Raw genomic sequence first — 22801 nt, 5'->3', positions numbered from 1 at the left:
AAGGTCCAGCCAGCAAAAAAACCAAGGTCCAGTGAAGTTAAATAACTTGTCTCTTGTTAGAAATCTGGAGTTCTGGTGACGCAGTGTTTAAAAGCTACAGCTGCTAATCAAAACGTTGACAGTTTGAATCCACCAGCCACTCCTTGGAAACCCTGTGGGGCAGTTCTATGCTGTCCTATAGGGTCGCTATGAGTTGGAATCAACTTGACAGCAACAGGTTTGGTTTTTTAGTTTGTTCAAAATCTCATAGTTAGTGAGTGGCACAGCCACTGAGGGCTTGAACGTGACCATTATGCTAACAGACTCCCAACAAAGATATTAAATGTTTAAAGTGTGTAGCACAGATCCTGGCACACAATGGGCACTTAATATTTCTCTCCTTTTCCCAACCTCAGCCTAAGTAAACTGCAGGGGGTAGTCAGGGCAATTACACACACACACACTCAAAGATCATACAATATGAGGTCATCTTAACAAAGAGCTATTGGTTTCTCCCTTCCAACTCCTACCAACTTCAAATCCATCAGAATACAAACACTTGTCTGATTCCATGGGGTCATTCGCCTATGAAAATAATCTAAGTAGGCAAACTAATCAACTCTTCAGTGTTCACTGTAGGCAATCTCTAAAGATGGACACCAAAGAACCACACGTACTTGGACTCACAACCTTGGGTAGTCAGTCACCTCCCCTTGAATGTGGAGTGTTGATGTAACTCACATACAGCCAACAGAATGAAGCAGAAGTGACACTACATGACTTTCAAAGTCAAGTCAGAGAAAGTCTTGCAGCTTCTGCCTTGATCTTTTGCAGCACTTACTCTGGGAGAAAATCAGCCACGTAATAAATCTGACTACCCTGAGATCACCATGCTGTAAGGAAGCCCAAGCTAACCTTTCACTGAGGCTGTTAGAGAGAGAGATGCCTCCAACTGTTCCAACATGAGGACCAAACATGTGAGCAATGAAGCCTTTGGATGACTTCAGACTCAATTGCCATCTGATTACAACCATATGAGAGACCCCAACAACCAAGAACTGCCCAGCAGATCCATTATGAGACATCATAATAAATTGTTATTTTAAATCACTCAGTTTTGGAGTGATTTTTCTACTGCAATAAATAAACAGTGACCATCATGCAAATAATCCATTTGCCATTTTTCTCAGAGTGTTTTTTAGTAAATAAATATTGTTTCCCTAGATTTTAATTACCTACTCCTAAATGTCCAGACATGCTATTTTTCTACTCCATCCATAAAAATACACAGGATAATGTACACTTATTCTAATACCTCAAAATTATCACCTATCATGCTACCCGGACAAAGAATATTTTCTTTCTTCTCTTTGAAGAAACGCTTGAAAACTAACTTAATAATGAACGTTTTCCAAGCAACATTCTCCTCCAGAACTCCTGGGAGTTATAAAATAACTCAAAACGAAGAGGGTGAAATGGCTTACCCTTTAAATTCTTTATATCTTGAAGTCTTTGATTTAAATCCTTATTTAAAAAAAAAAAAAATCAGATCACACAGTGCTCTTAATAAAACACTATTATTTCAGAGAGAAGGATAAAACTTTCCAAACGCAAATGTTTAGCTGGTGTAGAGTTTTAAAAGATTCCAAGACATTAGTCAGGAGATGGATTGCTTCGCTATTACAAGTCTGGGTTATAATATCACTGGAACCAAATTCCCGTCAGATTAGCCTGTACTCAAAATGAATGTTTGTAATTATAAAATGAAATAAGTTTTAATTGGGATTGCCTAAAAAGGGGAAACCAAATATTGTGTAATTACAGGAGAAGAAACTTGAGATGGAAAACAAGATAGTGTTATTTACAAGTAAAAAGGCTTTTATGGGATTACAGGGCTTTAATGTGCGTATTTGTAGGATTTGGGGTGGCAGAATTTGGAACTAAAATATTTTTCATCGCGTTTATTTACAGTGTGCATGCAAGAAATGGAATCCCAGACACATCTGATATTGGGCTTATTTAAACCTTTTATATCCCTACTAAATCTGAAAAGACTCAAATGTTAGCCACACATAATGGAAGTAATCGTGCAGTGTGATAAAATAAGTATTCGAAAACCACATGCAACTTTAGGCTCAAATCCAGAACTGTAAAATCCACCTAGAGACATAATGAGCCTGACTCTCCTTCGTGAAGGAGGAAAGCAGCAAGGGGAAAACGTGTTCTTATTCTCCTTCCACAGCTCACAGCACCTGAGTGGAGCCCCCAAATGGCCTGTAAGTGCTTTATTACACAGGCTGCCACAAGAGCCATTTTGCTCTTCCGGAGGGCAGTCATTTCTCAGCCTCCGCAGACAAAATTGTGACTCAGGTGACTTTTGGTCCATGTAAGGGAATTAAAGAAAAATTTGAGGTACCCGATACAATCTGAAATAGCCAATTTGTGCAATTTCATGTTTTCCATTCCATTTTCACCCTGGAGGTAGCCATTTTTCCTACCTTTTCTAAGGGAGGAATGTCTGGTAATGACGACATAACTACACTGGACCCTTCCCTGTCACATAACCATGTAATTGCTGCACTGTAACCAATCACACATTGTCAGTGATAGGATACTATCCATAAGCCTATAAGGAAGACCAGTTAATACAACTGTTATCCAAATTTATGCACCAAACACTAAGGCCAAAGATTAAGAAACTGAAGATTTTTACCAACTTCTGCAGTCTGAAATTGATCATACATGCAATCAGGATGCATTGAAAATTTGTGGCGATTGAAATGTAAAAGTTGGAAACAAAGAAGGATCTGTAGTTGTAAAACGTGGCCTTGGTGATAGAAATGATGCCAGAGACCGCATGACAGAATTTTTGCAAGACAAACAACTTCTTCATTGCAAATACCTTTTTTCACTAACGTAAATGGTGACCATACATGTGGACTTTGCCAGATGGAATACACAGGAATCAAATCGACTACATCTGTGGAAAGAGACATGGAAAAGCTCAATATCATCAGTCAGAAGAAAGCCAGGGACTGGTTACAGAACAGACCATCAGTTGCTCATATGCAGGTTCAAGTTGAAACTGAAGAATATTAGAACAAGTGTGCAAGAACCAAAGTATGACCTTGAGCGCATCCTACCTGAATTTAGAGACCATTTCAAGAATAGATTACTAATGACCAAAGACCAGACGAGTTGTAGAATGATATCAAGGGCATCATACACAAAGAAGGCAAGTGGTCATTAAAAAGACAGGAAGGAAATAAAAGTCCAAAATGGATGTCACAAGACACTCTGAAACTTGCTTTTGAATGACAAGTAGCTAAAGCAAAAAGAAGAAATGATGAAGTAAAAGAGCTGAATAGAAAGATTTCAAATGGCACCTGGAGAAGACAAAGCAAAATATTATAACAACACGTGCAAAGACCTGGAGGTAGAAAACCAGAGGGTAAGAACATTCTCAGGATTTCTCAAGCTGAAAGAACTGAAGAGAAAATTCAAGCCTATAGTTGCAGTATGGAAGGATTCTACGGAGAAGATATTAAACAACACAAGAATCATCAAAAGAAGATGGAAGGAATACACAGTCACTATACCAAAAAGAACTGATCAGCTTTCAACCATTACATTTCAACTATTCGACCATATGATCAGTAACCGATGGTACTGAAGGAAGAAGTCCAAGCTGCTCTGAAGGCATTGGTGAAAAACAAGGCTTCAGGAATTGACTGAATATCAACTGAAATGTTTCACCAAATGAATGCAGTGCTGGAAGTGCTCACTCATCTATGCCAAGAAATTTAGAAGACAGCTACCTGGCTAACTGACTGGTAGAGATCTATATGTATGCCTATTCCCAAGAAATGTGATCCAACCAAATGCAGAAATTATCTCACAATATCATTAATATCACACACAAGTAAAATTTTGCTGAAGATTATCCAAAAGTGGCTGTAATAGTGTATCGACAGGGAACTGCTGGAAATTCAAGCTGGATCCAGAAGAGGACATGGAATCAGGGATATCTTTGCTGATATCAGATGGATCCTGGCTAAAAGCAGAGAATACCAGAAAAATTTTTACCTGTGTTTTATACAAAGGCCTTGGACTGTGTGGATCGTAACAAATTATGAATAACGTTGCAAAGAATGGGACTTCCAGAACACTTAATTGTGCTCATGAGTAATCTGTACATAGATCATGAGGCAGTTATCCGAACAGAACAAAGGAATACTGTCTGGTTTAAAGTCAGGAAATGTGTGTGTCAGTGTTGTATCCTTTCACCATACTTATTCAATCTGTATGCTGAGCAAATAATCAAGAAGCTGGACTACATGAAGAAGAACAGGGCATCAGGATTAGAGGAAGGCTCATTAACAACCTGCATTATGCAGATGACACAACCTTGCCTGCTACAAGTAAAGAGGACTTAAAGCACTTACGGATGAAGATCAAAGGCCACAGCCTTCAGTATGGATTACACCTCAACATAAAAGAAATAAAAATCCTCAAACTGAACCAATAAGCAACATCGTGATAAATGTAGAAAAGATTGAAGTTGTCAAGGATTTCATTTTACTTGAATTCACAATCAACACCCATGGAAGCAGCAGTCAAGAAATCAAAAGATGCATTGCATTGGGCAAATCTGCTGCAAAGACCTCTTCCAAGTGATGAAAAGCAAAGATGTCACCTTGAAGACTAGGGTGTGCCTGACCCAAGCCATGGTGTTTTCAATCACCTCATATGCATGTGAAAGCTGGATGATGAATAAGGAAAACCAAAGAAGAATGACACCTTTGAATTATGGTGTTGGCAAAGAATATTGAATATACCACGGAGTGCCAAAAGAACAAACAAATCTATCTTGGAAAAAGTACAACCAGGATGTTCCTTAAAAGCAAGGATGGTGAGATTACATCTCACATACCTTGCACATGTTATCAGGAGGGATTAGTCCCTGGAGAAGGACATCATGCTTGGTAAAGTGGAGGGTCAGTGAAAAAGAAGAAAACCCTTGTCTTAATTATCTAGTGCTGCTGTAACAGAAATACCACAAGTGGGCGTCTTTAACAAAAAGAAATTTATTCTCTCACAGTTTAGGAGCCTACAAGTCCAAACTCAGGGTGTCAGCTCCAGGGGAAGGCTTTCTCTGTCAGCTCTGGAGGAAGGTCCATGTCGTCAATCTTCCCTTGGCCTAGGAGTTTCTGCACACAGGAACCTCAGATCTAAAGGACACGATTTGCTCCCAGTGCTGCTTTCTTGGTGGTATGAGATCCCCCCATGTCTCTCTGCTTGCTTCTCTTTTATATTTCAAAAGAGACTGGCTTAACACACTATCTAATCTTGTAGATCTCATCTACATAACTGCCGCTAATCCATCTCATTACATCATAGTGATAGGATTTACAACACACAGGGAAATCACATTAGGTGACAAAATGGTAAACAATCATACAATACTGGGAATCATGACCTAGCCAAGTTGATAGCTATTTTGGGGGGACACAATTCAATCTATGACAGCCTTCAATGAGATGGGTTGACCCAGTGGCTATAACCAGGGGCTCAAGCATAACAGTGGTTGTGAGGATGGCACAGCATCAGGCAGTGTTTCGTTTTATTGCACATACGGTTCGGTTACTGTGAGTTGGAACAGACTTGATGGCACCTAACGACAACTCTATCCCCATTTTACAGATAGAGAAATAAGGCTTAGTGACGTTAAGCACCACATTAAAAATGTACAAATAACTACTCTCAGGTTTGTGATTTAAACGAAGTTCTGCCTGAGTCTGAAGCCGTTTACTAACTGCATGACTTTGGGCAAACCCCATAACTCTCCATTTCTAATCTGAAATGCCTTTTCAGCCACAAAGGAAGTAATTTCTCCTGAGTTAAATTGTAAAGCTGCCCATCGTATATTTGATGTGTATACATGATGTGTAAAAATCTGGCCTGCTGAACAACTTGCTTGCTTCTGAAATGGCAGTGGGGGTGTAGAGAAGCTTAAATAAATATTTACAGTATTTATCCTATGAGAGATTTTTCCAGATGGTGTTTCTTGAAGTGCTGATGGACTTCACACAAACTGATACCCCCAGTGGAGGCATCTCTAGACTTAACCTTCGCAACATAAAACATTGCAATAAGGGGATTGCCGGTTATCACATGACACCCATGTGGGTGTGACTGGGCTTTGGAAGGACCCAGCGGAGAATGTCTTCTGCTTAAGCTTCTGGGCCGGGTGATGTGCAGCATCCCAAGCTCACTGGGACTGTGGCTTTGCTGCCAAATGCACTCTCCATTGAATCCTGCTCTCCAGGTGCTTATTCAGGCTCAGTCATGCCGGAGAGCAGAGCGTCCCCTGAGAACCGAGAAATACATATTTGGAAGAGACTTGGAGATGCTGCTGAAAAAGCACCACCGAGAAAGGCCACTGGGCAATCAGGACAAAGCCCATAATGCCTGTGGATTAAGGACTAAGGCTCACTTGGCATCCTCCTCGCCCAGGCTGCAGCCCCAGGAGTGGAGTCAGCCTCAGCTCACAGAGATGAGCTGAAGAAGTGGTCCTAAGTAAAAGGGCAATTGGAATGGGGAGGTAAAAGAGTATCAACAAAACAGTGATGACAAACTTTTTTTTTTTTTAAATATACCTTTAACACCCTCTGCTCTCCAAGCAAAATGAAGTGTTAATACCAGTAAAACTACTTGCCATCAAGTCGACTCTGACTCATGCAACCCCGTGTGTGTCAGAGTAGAACTGTGCTCCCTAGGATTTTCAGGGGCTGATTTTTCAGACATACATCATCAGGCCTTTCTTCCGATGTACCTCTGGATGAACTCAAACCTTCAGCCTTTCAATTAGCAGCCAAGTGTGTTAACCATTTGCATCCCCCAGGGACTTCTAAATAGAAAGGAATTCTTTTTCTGTTTTTTTGTTTTTTTTTAGCTGAGCTGGATTGTAAAGTTCTTTAGAGCAAGACTTCTGGACTCGAACACGTAAGTTCAAATCTTTCCTCTACCACTTCATAGCTGAGCAACTTCCTAAACCTCTCTAGACCTCAATTTCCTTGACTGTAAATGAGAATAATAATTATACCTTCTTCTCAAGGTTAACAATAATTACCATCCAGGTAAAATACTTAAAGCGTCTGGAATTTAATCAATGCGTAAGCGACTTCAGCTACTTTTATAGCATATTTGGGATAGGAAGCAAAGAGATGAATTGCTCTAAAGTAGCAATGCTCCAAACTTTTGGCATCAGGTCCCTTTTATACTCTTAAAAATTACTGAGGACCCCAAAAAGCTTTTGTTTATGTGGGTGTTATGGATTCAATTGTGTCCCTGAAAAATATGTGTTGAAGTTCTAACCACTGTACCTATAAATTTGACCCTGTTCTGAAATAGAGGTTTTCTTAATTTATGTTAATGAGGTCATACCAGAGCAGAGTGGGTCCCAAACCTCATCATTTCTAAACTGTGCCTTATTAAAAAAACACAGGGACACTCCCGGGGGAAAGCAGACACTATGTAAATGTGAGAACCTGTCTACAAGCAAAGGAATGCCAAGAATTTCCAGCAAACACCAGAAACTATGAGAGAAGTTCACAGAAAGAATTAACATAGTCAAGACCGTGATTTGGACTTTCAGCCTCCAGACCTGTGAGAGGAGGACAAGTTGGAGAAAGGATCATGGATGCTAAAGGTACTGCCATGGATTGAATTGTGCCCCCCAAAAATATGTGTCAACTTGGTTAGGCCATGATTCCCAATATTGTGTGGTTGTCCTCCATTTTGTGATTGTAATTTTATGTTAAAGAGGATTACGGTGGGATTGTAACACCCTTATTAGGGTCACATCCCTGATCCAATGTAAAGGGAGTTTCCGTGCGATGTGGCCTGAACCACCTTTTATCTTGCAAAAGATAGAAAGGAAAGGGAACAAGCAGAGAGTGGGGGACCTCATACCACCAAGAGAGCAGTGCCAAGAGCAGAGCACATCCTTTGGACCCGGGCTCCCTGTGCAGAGAAGCCATAGTCCGGGGAAAGATTGATCAGAAGGCCAACAGAGAGAGAAGGCCCTCCCCTGAAGCTGACACCCTGAATTTGGACTTTTAGCCTACCTTACTGTGAAGAAATAAATTTCTCTTTGTTAAAGCCATCCACTTGTGGTATTTCTGTTATAGCAGCACAAGATAACTATAACAAGTGCTAACAAGCCTGTCTTTGGACACTGTCTTCTGGACCCTCCATCCCCTTCCTCTCTCCCTCCCTTCCTTGATACCTACACGCTTCATCACACTGCCATTCTGGGCTCCCAAAGACTTTGTGATCTTTCTTCCTTGCTCACCTGCTTCTGGGAAAGGATCTAATGTTGGTCCTTTATCATGCAGTGTGGAAGTAAATTATCATGATTCCTTTTGCAGTGGTATTGGCTTTGTAAGCCACATTGTCAACTATTTAATGTGAGTCTTTTTGAGGAGGGGGTGGTGGTGATTAACTTATATAAAAGAATACGAAGCAATGGCCAGTAGGTAAGGGAGGTTGTAGGGTTTAGGACTAGGATAGAGAAACTATTCCTTAATGGTAGCCCCAAAATCACATCATGAAAGGCAGCGTACTAATGATGGTAATGCCGCCTTCATTTACCGGGCACTTGCTATGAGCCAGACACTGTTCTAAGTTCTTTACCTGTATCAGCTCATTTCTTCACAACAGTCATATCTCCACAGTGGTCATTTAAGGTGGTAGTTGTTGTTAGCTGCCTTCGAGTTGGCCTCCAACTCATGGTGACCACATACATAAGGGAACAAAACACTGCCCGGTTCTACATCATCCCCATGATAGGTTGTAGATCGGACCACTGTGCTCCATAGGGTTTTTGTTGGCTGATATTTCAGAAGTAGATAACCAGACCTTTCTTCCTAGTCCATCTTAATCTAAGAGCTCTGCCAGAACCTGTCCAACATCATAGGAACACACAAGCCTCTACTGACAGATTGGTGGTGGTTGTACCTGGAGTACATTGGCCAGAAATTGAACCTGGGTCTCCTGCATGGAAGGTGAGGAGTCTACCACTAAACCACCACTTCTCCCTTAAAGTAGTTACTACCAATGATTTATAAATAAAGGAAACTGAGGCACAGAAAGACTAGCAAGTGAAGAAGTAGAAGTCAAACTCAATCTGACTACAGAGCAGAGCATGCACTCCGTGCCACCCTGCTTCACCGCCACTCACGCTGTGAACAGAACTCTGGCTGGGATCAATGGACCCCATGCTGCACCGGAAGTGTGTTTGGGGCAAATGAAGTTATCCTCAGGGTTATGGTTTCCTTCTTTATAAAGTGACAGGATTGGACCAAACAGTCACTCAGCTCCCTGCAGTCAATAACCTTCAATGATTCTTGTGCTCCAGATTTAAAATTTTTAAATAAATAGGCTTTGTCTTATCTTTGGTGCCATTTCTGCTGAGCAACATAACTGGGTATGCAGCCTCCTCTTACGGAAATCTAATAATTAAGAACTCTACCCTACAGGGCTCCCCATTGCCCTTCCCTAGAATTACCTCCTTGCTCTGGGATTGACTCAGCCACCAGATCAAATTCCCATTCCCTTATTTGGTGGCTCTTTGTTGGGTAAGAAAAAGGAAACCAAAGTAAACTAATTCACACTAAGGTGTGAATGGATGGTAGACTCCAGAACATTCTCTTGTCCCACAATGTATCCAAGTAAAGCAAAAAACTTTAAAGGCAATGGGGAAGGACAAAAAATGGGGTATGTAAAACCCGTCAGCTCTCATTCCAGTCTAAAGGTGATCCCACTGAATTAGTCAAGAGCTTCTTTTGTATGTCATATTATTTAGCCCAGAGCTAGGTTCAAAAATCAGTGTTCAATAAGTACTTGTTGACTGATTGACTAAGAAAATAAAGGCTCTGTGTGCCCCCACATTTTATTTTACTTTATTAAGTTAATCTCTATGGGAATAAAGTGAGGATTTCAATTTAGCTCTTGAAAAATAAATCTTCACCATCTAACGGGTCAGAGATTTACCAGAGTGTTCCTACGTGCTCTGCCCTGAAGTCTTGCTGGAGAGGGCTAATGGCACATACCCAATACTCTGCTATTCAAAGTATCAAGGGGTTTGTGAGGAATGAGAATCTCTGGCCTCAACTCAGGACTGCTGAATCAGACTCTACATTTGGACAAAATCCTATGGTGATTTGTTAGCACAGTAAAGTTTGAGAAGCTCAGCCCTATTACACTGGGGAGGGGTTGGAGAACCTGCACCTTGATGCAAAAGGCTACCTAAAGCATTTCCTGTTTAAATCCTGAAGATTACTTTGCATTTTTGGAATCGGTTTGGGCCTAGAGGCAGAAATTAAACATACACACACACACACACACACACACACACATACACAGCATACACACAGGCATGGTCCTGCTCTGCAGGATTTTGTAGTCTAGTGGAGAATAGATATGTAAAGGAAGCAATCACTATCCACTGTGATGGTGCAATAATGGCAATAGATTCATGAAGTGATAAAGGGTAGAAAAAACACTTGGGCCTACCTGTGGACCTTCAAAGAAGGTTTTGCAAAGGAGGTAGAATAGTTAAGACCTTTCGGTTTTCAGTTTCAAGACAGAAACTATTGGAAAGAGGCTGAAAACAAAACAAGAAATAGATTGGCTCATGTAACTAAACTATCTAGGGGATGTTGGCTTCAGGTATAACTGTATCCAGGTGCTGATACAATGGCATCAAAGATCCAAGTTTCTTCATTTCTTGTGCTTTCCTCTACTTTGGCTATATTCTTAGATAATTTCCCTTTTAGAGTTTATCCGAGCAGATTTAGGCTTACATGCAATATTCAGGATTCCCAAAAGAAAGCTTCTCATTCCAGTTATTACTAAAAATTTTGTTGGCCTGTTTTGGGTTATGTGATCATCCGAAACCAGTCACTGTAGCTGGTAGATCTGGGCTTGAATCCCCACTCTTTATAACTAACTTATTTAACTTGTCTGAGCTCAGTGTTCTCTGTAAAATGGCAGAGAGCAAAGCACAGTTTGCAATAAGAAATGTATTGCTGTTGTTAGGTGCCATCCAGTCAGTTCTGACTCATAGTGACCCTATGTATGACAGAACGAAACACTGCCTGGTCCTGTGCCATCCTCATAGTCGTTGCTATGCTTGAGCCCATTGTACCAGCCACTGTGTCAACCCATCTCTTTGAGGGTTTTTGTCTCTTTTGCTGAACTTCTACTTTACCAAGCTTGATGTCCTTCTCCAGGGACTGGTGCCTCCTGGCATCATATCCAATGTATGTGAGATGAAGTCTCACCATCCTTGCTTCTAAAGAGCATTCTGGCTGTATTTCTTCCAAGATAGATTTGTTCATTCTTCTGGAAGTACATGAATTATTCAATATTCTTGCCAACACCATAATTCAAAGGCATTAATTCTTCAGTCTTCCTTATTCATTGCCCAGCTTTTGCATGCATATGAAGCAATTGAAAATACCATGGTTTAGGTCAGGTGCACCTTAGTCCTTAAAGTGACATCTTTGCTTTTTAACACATTAAAGAGGTCTTTTGCAGCAGATTTGTCCGATACAATAATGTCATTTGATTTCTTGACTTCTGGTTCCACGGGTGTTTATTGTGGATCCAAATAAAATGAAATCCTTGACAACTTCAATCTTTTCTCTGTTTATCATGATGTTGCTTATTGGTCCAGTTGTGAGGATTTTTGTTTTCTTTATGTTGAGGTGTAATCCATACTGAAGGCTATGGTATTTGGTCTCCATCAGTAAGTGCTTCAAGTCCTCTTCACTTTCAGTAAGCGAGGTTGTGTCATCTGCGTATCACAGGTAATTAATGACCCTTCCTCCAATCCTGATGCCGCGTTCTTCTTCATACAGGTCAGCTTCTCTGATTATTTGCTCAGCATACAGATTAAATAAATATGGTGAAAGGATACAACCCTGACATACACTTTTCCTGATTTTAACCATGCAATCTTCTTGTTATGTTCAAGCAACTGTCTCTTGTACAGGTTCCGCATGAGCACAATTAATTGCTCTGGAATTCTTATCCGTCGCAACATTATCCATAATTTGTTATGATCCACACAGTTGAATGCCTTTGTATAGTAATTTAAACACAAGTAAACATCTTCCTGGCATTCTCTGCTTTCAGTCAAGATCTATCTGACATCAGCAACGATATCCCTCGTTCCATGTCCTCTTTTGAATCCAGCTTGAATTTTGGATGGTTCCCTGTTGATATAATTTTGCAACTGCTTTTGAATGATCCTCAGCAAAATTTTCCTTGTGTGTGATATTAATGATATTGTCTGTTAATTTCTGCATTCGGTTGGATCACCTTTCTTTGGGATGGGCACAAATATGGATCTATTCCAGTCAGTTAGCCAGGTAGCTGTCTCCCAAATTTCTTGGCATAGATGATTGGGCACCTCCAGCACTGCACTGGTTTGGTGAAACATCTCAGTTGGTATTCCATCAATTCCTGGAGACTTGTTTTTTGTCAATGTCTTTAGTGCAGCTTGGACTTCTTCCTTCGGTGCCGTCAGTTCTTGATCATATGCTACCTCCTGAAGGGGTTGAACATCAACCATTTCTTTTTGGTACAGTGATTCTATGTATTCCTTCCATCTTCTTTTGATGCTTCCTGCATCATTCATTATTTTGCCCACAGAATCCTTCAATATTGCAACTCAAGCCTTGAATTTTTTCTTCAGTTCCTTCAGCCTAAGAAAGCTGAGTGCATTCTTCCCTTTTGGTTTTCTAATTCCAGGTCTTTGTACCAAAAACCCACTGCCGTCAAGTCAATTCCGACTCATAGTGACACTATGGGACAGAGTAGAACTGCCCCATAGAGTTTCCAAGGAGCACCTGGCAGATTCGATCTGCCGACCTCTTGGTTAGCAGCCATAGCACTTAACCACTAAGCCACCAGGGTTTCCGGTCTTTGTACATTTCATTATAATACTTTACTTGTCTTTTCAAGACACCCTTTGAAATCTTCTGTTCAACTCTTTTACTTCATTATTTCTTCCATTTGCTATAGCTACTCCATGTTCTACAGCATGTTTCAGAGTCTCTTCTCGCATCCATTTTGGACTTTTGTTTCTTTCCTCCCTTTTTAATGTCCCTTTGCTGTCTTCATGTATGATGTCCTTGAGGTCATCCCATAAATCCTCTGGTCTTAGGTCATTAGCGTTCAGTGCATCAAATTAGGTGGGATAAAGTCAAGGTCATACTTTGGCTCTCATGGACTTGCTTTAATTTTCTTCAGCTTCAACTTGAACTTGCATACAAGCAATTGATAGTCTGTTCTGTAGCTGGTCCCTGGCCTTGTTCTCACTAATTGAGCTTCTCCATGGTCCCTTTCCACAGATGTAGTCAATTTATTTCCTGTATATTCCATCAGGGAGGTCTACAAGTATAGTCACCATTTATGTTGGTGAAAAAAGGTATTTGCAATGAATAAGTCATTGTTCTTGCAAAATTCTATCATGCGATCTCTGTCGTCATTTTTATCACCAAGGCCATGTTTTCAACTATGGATCCTTGTTCTTTGTTTCCAGGTTTTCTCATTCCAGTCACCAGTAATTATCAATGCATTCTGATTGCATGTTTGATCAATTTCAGACTGCAGAAGTTGACAAAAAAAATCTTCAGTTTCTTTGTCTTTGGCATTAGTGGTTGATGCATAAATTTGAATAATAGTTGTATTAATTGGTCTTCCTTTTAGTCGTATGGATATTATCCTATCACTGACAGCATTATACTTCAGGATAGATCAAAATGTTCTTTTTGACAATAAATGCAACACCATTCCTCTTCAGTTTGTCATTCCTAGCATAGTAGACCATATGATTGTCTGATTCAAAATGGTCAATACCAGTCCATATGAGCTAACTAATGCCTAGGATATCGATGTTTATGTGTTTTATTTTATTTCTGATGACTTCCAATTTTCCTAGATTCATACTTCGTACCTTCCACATTCCAATTATTAATGGATGTTTGCACCTTCTTCTTCTCATTTTGAGTCGTGCCACATAAGCAAATGAACTCCATCCACGACTCTACTTAAAGGTGGCAGCTCTTCCCTAGTCATATTATGAGTCCCTGAGGGGCCCATCTTCCAGCACTATATCAGACAGTGTTCCACTGCTATTCATAAGGTTTTCACTAGTCAACTTTTTCAGATGTAGACTGCGAGGTCCTTCTTCGTATCTGTCTTATTCTGAAAGCTCCACTGAAACCTGTCCACCATGGACAACCCTGCTGGTATTAGAAATACCGGTGGCATAACTTCCAGCATCACGGTATGGCATCACAGTACGACAGTCAGACGAGTGGTGGATAAGAAACGTAGTAAATGTTTATTAATTGGCAGTATGATTATTATTGTTATGGATCTGTATTACCATGGGAATTGACTTAATTTTTCAATGTGGGGAATTTCTATTTTGTTTTTTAAGCAAAATTCCTCATTTTTAAGTTTGTGAAGCCCGGCAACATACAATTCCATAAATACATCATGTACCTGCTCAAGTTCTGCAAAGAAGAGCTGTTATCACAGCAGCTGGTCCAACGCAGATGACAAGAACCACTGGAAGAGCACCTCTAGGTTTTAGATAGCAACTCTACAAAAAAAAAAAAAATTAAAATTAAAAATAAAATCCCGAGGGCCACAAATATTTAAAACATAATTGTCTGTGATTTCTAGTTCTTGTTGTTTTCGTTGCTAGTTGCCATCCAGTCAGCTCCAACTCATGGCGACCTTATGTATAACGGAATGAAATGTTGCTTGGTCCCGTGCCATCTTCAGATCACTGGTACGCTTGAGTCCAAGCAGCTATCGTGTAGTGCTCTCCAACCTAGGGGGCTCATCTTCTAGCACTACATTAAACAATATTTTGCTGTGTTCTATAGGGTTTTCATTGGCTACTTTTCAGGAAGTAGATCACCAGGTATTTCTACCTAGTCAGTCTTAGTCTGAACACTCCACTGAAACCTGTCCAGTATGGGTAACCCTGCTGGTATTTGAAATATTGGTTACATAGCTTCTAGCATATAGCAACCACAAACCACTGCAGTATGACAAACTGACAGATAGGTCTATAAAACCCACTGCTGTCTAGTTGATTCTGACTCATAGTGACTTTATAAGACAGAGTAGAACTGCCCCTAAGGTTTCCAAGACTGTAAATCTTTATGGAAGCAGACTGCCACATCTTTCTCTTGTGGAACACCTGGTGGATTCGAATCTGCAAGCTTTTGGTTAGCAGGCAAACACTTAACCACTGCACCACCAGGGCTCTGATGCGTGTATAATCAAAACTAAACCCACTGCCATTGAGTCAGTTCTGACTCAGTGACCCCGTATGGTTTCCAAGGCTGTACACCTCTATGGAAGCAGGCTGCAACATCTTTCTCCTGCTGAGCAGCTGGTGGTTTCAAACCTCTGACCTTTCAGTTAGCATTTGATAGCCTTAACCACTGGGCCACCAGGGCTCCTTACCGATGGGTCTACAAAAAAAAAAAAAAAAACCTATTGCTGTCGTGTCAATTTCAACTCACAGCGACCCTACGGGACAGGGTAGACCTGTCCCATAGGGTTTCCAAGGAGCAGCTGGTGGATTCAAACTGCTGGCCTTTTGGTTAGCAGCCAAGTTCTTAATCACTGCACCACCAGGGTCTATAGGCACTTTATATTCTGATTTGGATTCTGATCTACTCCATGGAGAACGTTAATAGAAAATTATTCCGTTCCGAGGTCAGAATCTTAATTTCTATCACTCCCTCTAATTTCTGCCCCTTTTGTGCATTTGTCCAGATGGACACTGGTAATCATACCTCCTTGATGCTATTTCCATACTGGGTTTACAGTGGACAAGCAGCTCTGGGAAGGCCCTTCTTGGGCTCTATTTAAGGAGGCTATAGCGTTGGTTGCTGTGGAAACCCTGGCAGCATAGTGGTTAAAGTGCTGCTAACAAAAAAGGTCAGCAGTTCTAATCCACCAGGTGCTCCCTGGAAACTGTACAGGGCAGTTTTACTCCATCCCATAGGGTCACTATGAGTCAGAATTAACTCCACGGCAACAGGTTGGGTTTGGGTTTTGGGGGGCGAAGACGGGCTATAAAATGACATGCCTTCAGCCATCTGGGTTGCAGAAAGGTAGGCACAGTTCTTAAATATATAAATAAATTCAGAACACATTCTGGAGGAATAAAGTAAGACAAGTGTCCAGGAGCATGACCAGTGATAGGTCCATCATCAATCCAGGGAGATCAGGGCTCAAGCCAGGGCTCCACATACAAAGATGACCGACAGGAAATTGTTCTTCCACAGTCAGCATTAATCTTTCATATGAACTTAAAACCTCCTCCTCTGATTACCGTCAGAAACAGCTGTCAGTGGATAATAATGTGTAAGAATTTAACTTGACTATTATTTCTGAGCAATCGATAGTGCTTCAACTGATATTTTCAGGGACAGGACCAGGAAAAACAGCTTACTTATACTAACAAAAGGTTATCCCCAAATGAAGGATAATACATTGTTAAGAAAACAAAGTAGCAAAATGGCAAATGCAGCCCTGCTGGAGATAGATACTTTGTTCTCAGAGAATTTATAAGAGGGAAGCAGAGGGAGAGGGGTGGAAGAGGTATGGGGGAGGGAGAGAGTGAGATTGATCCCATAAACAGAGGGTTTTCTGTTTACCTACTGTTTAAATCATTAGGGCCTCTTTCTTCTCCCATGGTTACATCTTTCTACTTTGAAGGAAAGTGCTTGCTGGAGGATTAGGTTAACTTTCCTATTTAACAGAAGAAAAAAAAAAGAAAACAAATGAGAAACACCAAATGAATAACAATGATGACCTTCAAATTGCTGAGCTTAGAGGTCCAGCCTTCACTCTGTGCTTGTAGCAATCTCTCAATAACTGATTAAAGGATTAACCACCTAATTTGTTCAAAAGAACACAAGATTCATACACTTATAAGGTCCAGGAAGACATACACCTGAATGAGCATAACAATAACCTACACCAGAGGAGTCAGACTGAAAAATAATTCACGTCTACGGTTTGAATTTTAAAACTATCAAGTAGAAAATAAGGTCTACCTGGCAACTAGCTACAGTAGCATTAAGGAGCGTACATTGGTTTTATCTGTGCCTCTCTTGCAAACAGTTTAATTAGAAATGACATTAATGCATCAATCAAATGAGGATAACCACCAACATATCTGGGGATCTTAAACGGATTCCAACTGGCACCGAAAAGAGGTGAATTCCCAGGTGCAACAGAGCAGGGGATGTTAAACACTACCTTGTATTCAAAGAAGGTGGACCAGACTGGAAGGGTGTCATTATGAGCCGTGAGCGCACCCCTAGGGAAGCAGGTGCTAGAGAAACAACTTAATCTCAGGCTTTTGTGTTTTAATCTGGCCCCACCCTTTGCTGTACAGAACTGTTTACTCAAAAGGACAAGAATCACATTCCCTGTGTCAAGACAAGCAAAACACACCCTTTCAGGGAGGGTCATATGATTTGGTTCTGGTATGGGAATTGGTTTGTTGACCACAAAAGTAATCTTTCAGTGCAAGTCAACACAGGCTGACTTGCGCCTGGAATAGGCAGTTGACTTCAGGTTCCTCCGCCTGCTGATGCAGGATGGTCCTCACATGGAGGTGAAAGGATTGTGGGAGAATATGCTGCTACTGTTCCTGACCCGCCACCAAAATCCAACTTGTAAGAGTGAACCTCTGTCTACTGGTTCCGATCCCCAAACAGGATTTAGTAAAGGCGCTGTGGAAAGAAGAGAGGAATATAGGGTCGCTATGAGTTGGAATTGGTTTGTGGTATATGAATGTAAGATTTAACACTAAAAATTATACCTAGGGACACGCAAGAGAAAAAGTCCAAATATGAGTCCAATTTTATCAGATGTGTCTGGCTTTTCTCAGGACTAGGAGATATTTTGTCCATCTGTTCTACCTTTTCTCCATGTTTTCAGCCAAGGTTAATTTTGCCAGTCCTTAAAGTGATCTTGGTGTCCTTGTTGTTGTTGTTGTTAGGTACAGTCAAGTAGGCTCCAACTTATAGTGACCCCATACGTAACAGAACAAAACCTTGCCTGGTCTCACACTATCCTCTCAATAGTGTGTTGGAGCTCATTGTTGCAGCCATTGTGTCAATCCATCTTGTTGAAGGTCTTCCTCTTTTTGCTGACCCTCTACCTTACCAAGCATGATGTCCTTCACCAGGGATTAGTCCTTCCTGATAATATGTCCAAGGTAAGCAAGACAAAGTCTCGCCATCCTTACTTCTAAGGAGCATTTTGGCTCTTCAAGAATGACCCCTTCATAACAAAGTTTATTAAAAAAACATTCTGCATCCCACCTTGGTGAGTGGTGTCTGGGGTCTTAAAAGCTTGCAAGCAGCCATCTAAGATGTATCAATTGGTCCCGACCCATCTGGAGCAAAAGAGAATGAAGAAGACCAAACACACCAGGAAAATATTAGCCCAAGAGACAAAAGGGTGACCAGAGACTCCATCAGCCTGAGACAAGAAGAACTAGATGGTGCCTGGCTACCACCAATGACCACCCTAACAGGGAACACAGCAGAGAATCCTTGACAGAGCAGGAGAAATGTGAGGTGTAGAACTCAAATTCACATAAAGAGACCAGATTAATGGTCTCACTGAGACTAGGGAGACCCCAGAAGACATGGCCCCAGATTCTCTGTTCACCCAGAACTAAAACCATTCCCAAAGCCAACTCTTCAGACAAAGATTAGACTGGGCTATAAAACATAAAATAATACTCTTGAAGAATATGGTTCTTAGTTCAAGTACATACACGAGACTGAATGGGCAGCTCCTGTCTGGAGGTGAGATGAGAACACAGAAAGGGACAGGAGCTAGTTGAGTGGACACAGGAAACACGGGGTGGAAAGGGGGAGTATGCTGTCACATTACAGGAATTGTAACTAGTGTCATATGACAACATGCATATAAATTTTTGTATGAGGAATTAACTTGAGCTGTAAACTTTCACATAAAGCACAATTAAAAAAAAAAATTACCCCTTCACAAGGTTTCATCATCTTTCTCTGCCCCTCCAAACCTTCCCTGTATGCTGTCACTTCCTTCAGAATTGAAGTCCGCTTTCTCCACTTAGCTACTCCAACTGGTTGGTCCTGCCTGGCCTTCACATTTCTCTGAACCCTCCCCATGGACCTGCTATGTAGCCATTCTTCTTCCTCCAAAACCTGTTGCAAGTTCACCTCTGCTCCTTGGTTCAAATCCTAGCTGAAAGCTTGGCAGTTTGAACCCACCCAGAGGTGCCTCTGAAGATAGGCCAGGCAATCTGCTTCCAAAAAATCAGACTTTGCTATTGAGAATAGTGTTCCCAGGAACATGCGCGTGCGCATGTCTATTCATGTGACAGCTCTTATTTCTCTAGGATATATTCCTAGGAGTGGGATTGCTGGATCGTATGATACTTCTATTTCTAGCTTTTTATGGAAGCACCTAAGTGCCCATCAGCAGATGAACAGAAAAACAAACTCTGGTACATACACACAATGGACTACTACTTAATGATAAAGAACAATGATGAAACTGTGAAACGTGTCACCACATGGATGAAACTGGAGTTCATTATGCTGACTGAAATAAATCAATCACGAAAGGACGGATACTGTATGAGACCACTATTATAAAATCTCATGAAAAGGTTTACACACAGAAAGAAACAATCTTTAATGGTTATTTGGGAGGGAAAAACATTAACTAGACAACAGATAAGTAGTAACCTTGGCGAAGGGTAAGGCAGTACACAATACTGGGGAAGTCAGCACAACTTGGCCAAGGCAAGGTCATAGAAGCGTCAAAGACACATCCAAACTTCCTGAGGAATTTAATTACTAGCCTGACAGCTGGTGACCATGGCCTCAGGGGATATCTAGCTCAGCTGGCATGACATAGTTTATAAAGAAAGTGTTCTACATCCTACTTTGGTGAATAGCATCTGGGGTCTTAAAAGCTTATGAGTGACCATCTAAAATACTCTACTGATCCCACCTCATTGAGAGCAAGGGAGAATGAAGAAAACCAAAGACACAAGGGAAAGATTAGTCCATAGGACTAATGGACCAAAACTACCACAGTCTCCACCAGACTGAGTCCTGCACAACTAAAGGGTGCCCAGCTACTACCATTGACTGTTCTGGCAGGGATCACAATAGAGGGTACCAGACAGAGCTGGAGAAAAAGGTAGAACAAAATTCTAACTCACAAAAAAAGGCCAGATTTACTGGTCTGACAGACTGAAGAAACACCGAGTGTATGACCTCCAGACACCCCTTTAACTCAGTACCGAAGTCACTCCTGAGGTTCACCCTTCAGCCAAAGATTAGACAGGCCCATAAAACAAAATGAGGCTAAATGGGCACTTCAGCCCAGGGGCAAGGGCGAGAAGGTAAGAGGGAACAGGATAGCTGGTAGTGGGGAACTCAAGGCTGAGAAGGGAAAAGAATTGACATGTTGTGGGGTTGGCAACCAATGTCACAAAGAAACATGTATATTGTTTAATGAGAAACTAATTTGCTTGGTAAACCTTCATCTAAAGTACAATAAAAATTAATTTAAAAAAATAAGACATTGAAAACTCCATGGAACACAGTTCTACTCTGAAACACGTGAAAACGCCGTGAGTGAGAATTGACACAACAGCAAGTAATAGCAACAAAAAGCATTTTCAGGGAAAAATTCCACGGCGCTCCAGTATGGCAACTTTAACCCACTCCCCTGAGTGGCTGCTCATTCACGTGACTCTAAGTTGTGCTGTCTTGCTTTACTGTGTCTTTATCAGTGATTTTTCATGTGCCTGTTCGTGGAGTACCCCACACACACCCGACCAAGGCAAGGCCGGGCTATTTATTGTGCTCCTGATTTCCTCAGGAGCTCTGGTGGTGCAGCTGTTAAGAGCTTGGCTGCTAACCAAAAGATGAGCAGTTCAAGTCTACCAGCCACTCTTTGGAAATCCTGAGGGCCAGCTCTACACTGCCCTATAGGGTCACTATAGGGCAGAATTGACTCAATGGCAACGGGTTTGGTTTTTTTTTAATTCCTTCAACCTCCAGCATTGAGGGGACAATACTAGGGGTTAACTCACCGTAAACCTATAAACACCCTGCCTGTCTGTCTAGGCCCAAGTGGGTAGATCAAGGACTTGCAGAAACAAACCAGTTGTCCAGTCGATTCAGATTCACTGACGAGTGCCCTGGGCACCATTTGAGGTGGGTGCCAATTAGCAGTTTCTATTGGCCATCACAACTTCCATTCCCAACTGTGAGGAATCATTCAGCAATTTAACTCTAACTTTCCTAGGTGCTATTTCCCATAGTTACGCCCTTCCTCACAGCAACTCCTGTGTGTCAGAGTAGAACTATGATCCATGGGGTTTTCAATAGCTGAGTTTTCAGAATCAGATCACCAAGGCTTTCTTCCAAGGCGCCTCTGGGTGGACTAGAACCTCTAACATTTGGGTTAGCAGCCAAGTGCATTAGCCATTTGCAAACTCAGGGACTCCCACAGAAACAAGCTGTTCCAATTAATAACAATCCAACTCATCATCTAATTTCAGCCACCAATCCAAATGTATGGACAGAATCCAAGCAACTAAGGTGTGTGGTGTTGAAGTCTTTGGTTCTGATGGGGATATGTAAATCATGTTGTTATATCATACCCATACCACTTCCTGACTTTTTTTTTTTTTACCGTCACTTGAAACTCCTTTCTGTGTCATCAGGACATAGCCCTGTAGTCATGTTGTCGTTGCTGTTAGGTGCTGTCAAGTCGCCTCGGACTCATAGCAACCCCATGCACTACCCCACAGGGTCTTCTTGGCTATAATCTTCATGGAAGTAAATTGCTAGGTCCTCCTTCCTCGGAGTTGCTGGGTGGGTTCGAACAGCCAACCTTTCAATTAGCAGCCGAGCACTTAACCAGTTGAGCCACCAGCGCTCCTTATAGTAGTCATAACCGAGGAACCAAACCCATAGCCACGGAGTCGATTCCAACTCATAGGGACCCTACAGGACAGAGTAGAACTGCCCCATAGAGTTTCCAAGGAGCACCTGGTAGATTCGAACTGCTGACCTTTTGGTTAGCAGTTGTAGCTCTTAACCACTACGCCACCAGCATTTCCTCTATAGTAGTCATAAAAAAAAAGTAGTCATAGGGACCCTAATTTCTGAAGCCAGAATCCAGCAGCACCATCTGACAAAGGAATTTTCCCTACTCGTAAACTAATACGAAAAGTTTCCTAATGATATAAAATTAAGTCCTTTTTATTTTTATTTTTATGTTAAGCAAATCTTCTATCATTTTCCTACAGAAGAGTAAAAAGTATATTAATTTGAGAATTTGGGAAAATCAAGAGCATATGATCCCTGCATGTATAGTCACTCTTCTAGCAAAGAAACCCTATTTAATTCCTGTAATTCTTTCAGAGCTGGAAGCCAGGGTTGTCTAGAAAATAAGCCTGGTGCCTGGTAAATAGGATTCTGAGATTAGTGAGAGGTGTGCTCAGAGATTTGTCCATTTGGTGTCTCTGCCCCGACCCCTTTGCCCCAGAAGAAAACAGGAAAGTGTGTGAGTCTTTTGGAATGAATTCCTGGCACACCCCATCAAAACTAACCCAAATCCTAAGGAGGTTTGGGACTGGCTGAGGGTGGATCAGAGCCAGCTGAGAGGATAACTAGAATCAAAC

The sequence above is a fragment of the Elephas maximus genome, chromosome 6, assembly GCF_024166365.1.
Source record: "Elephas maximus indicus isolate mEleMax1 chromosome 6, mEleMax1 primary haplotype, whole genome shotgun sequence".
NCBI classification, from domain to species: Eukaryota; Metazoa; Chordata; class Mammalia; order Proboscidea; family Elephantidae; genus Elephas; species Elephas maximus.
Note: the sequence above shows the minus strand (reverse complement) of the source record.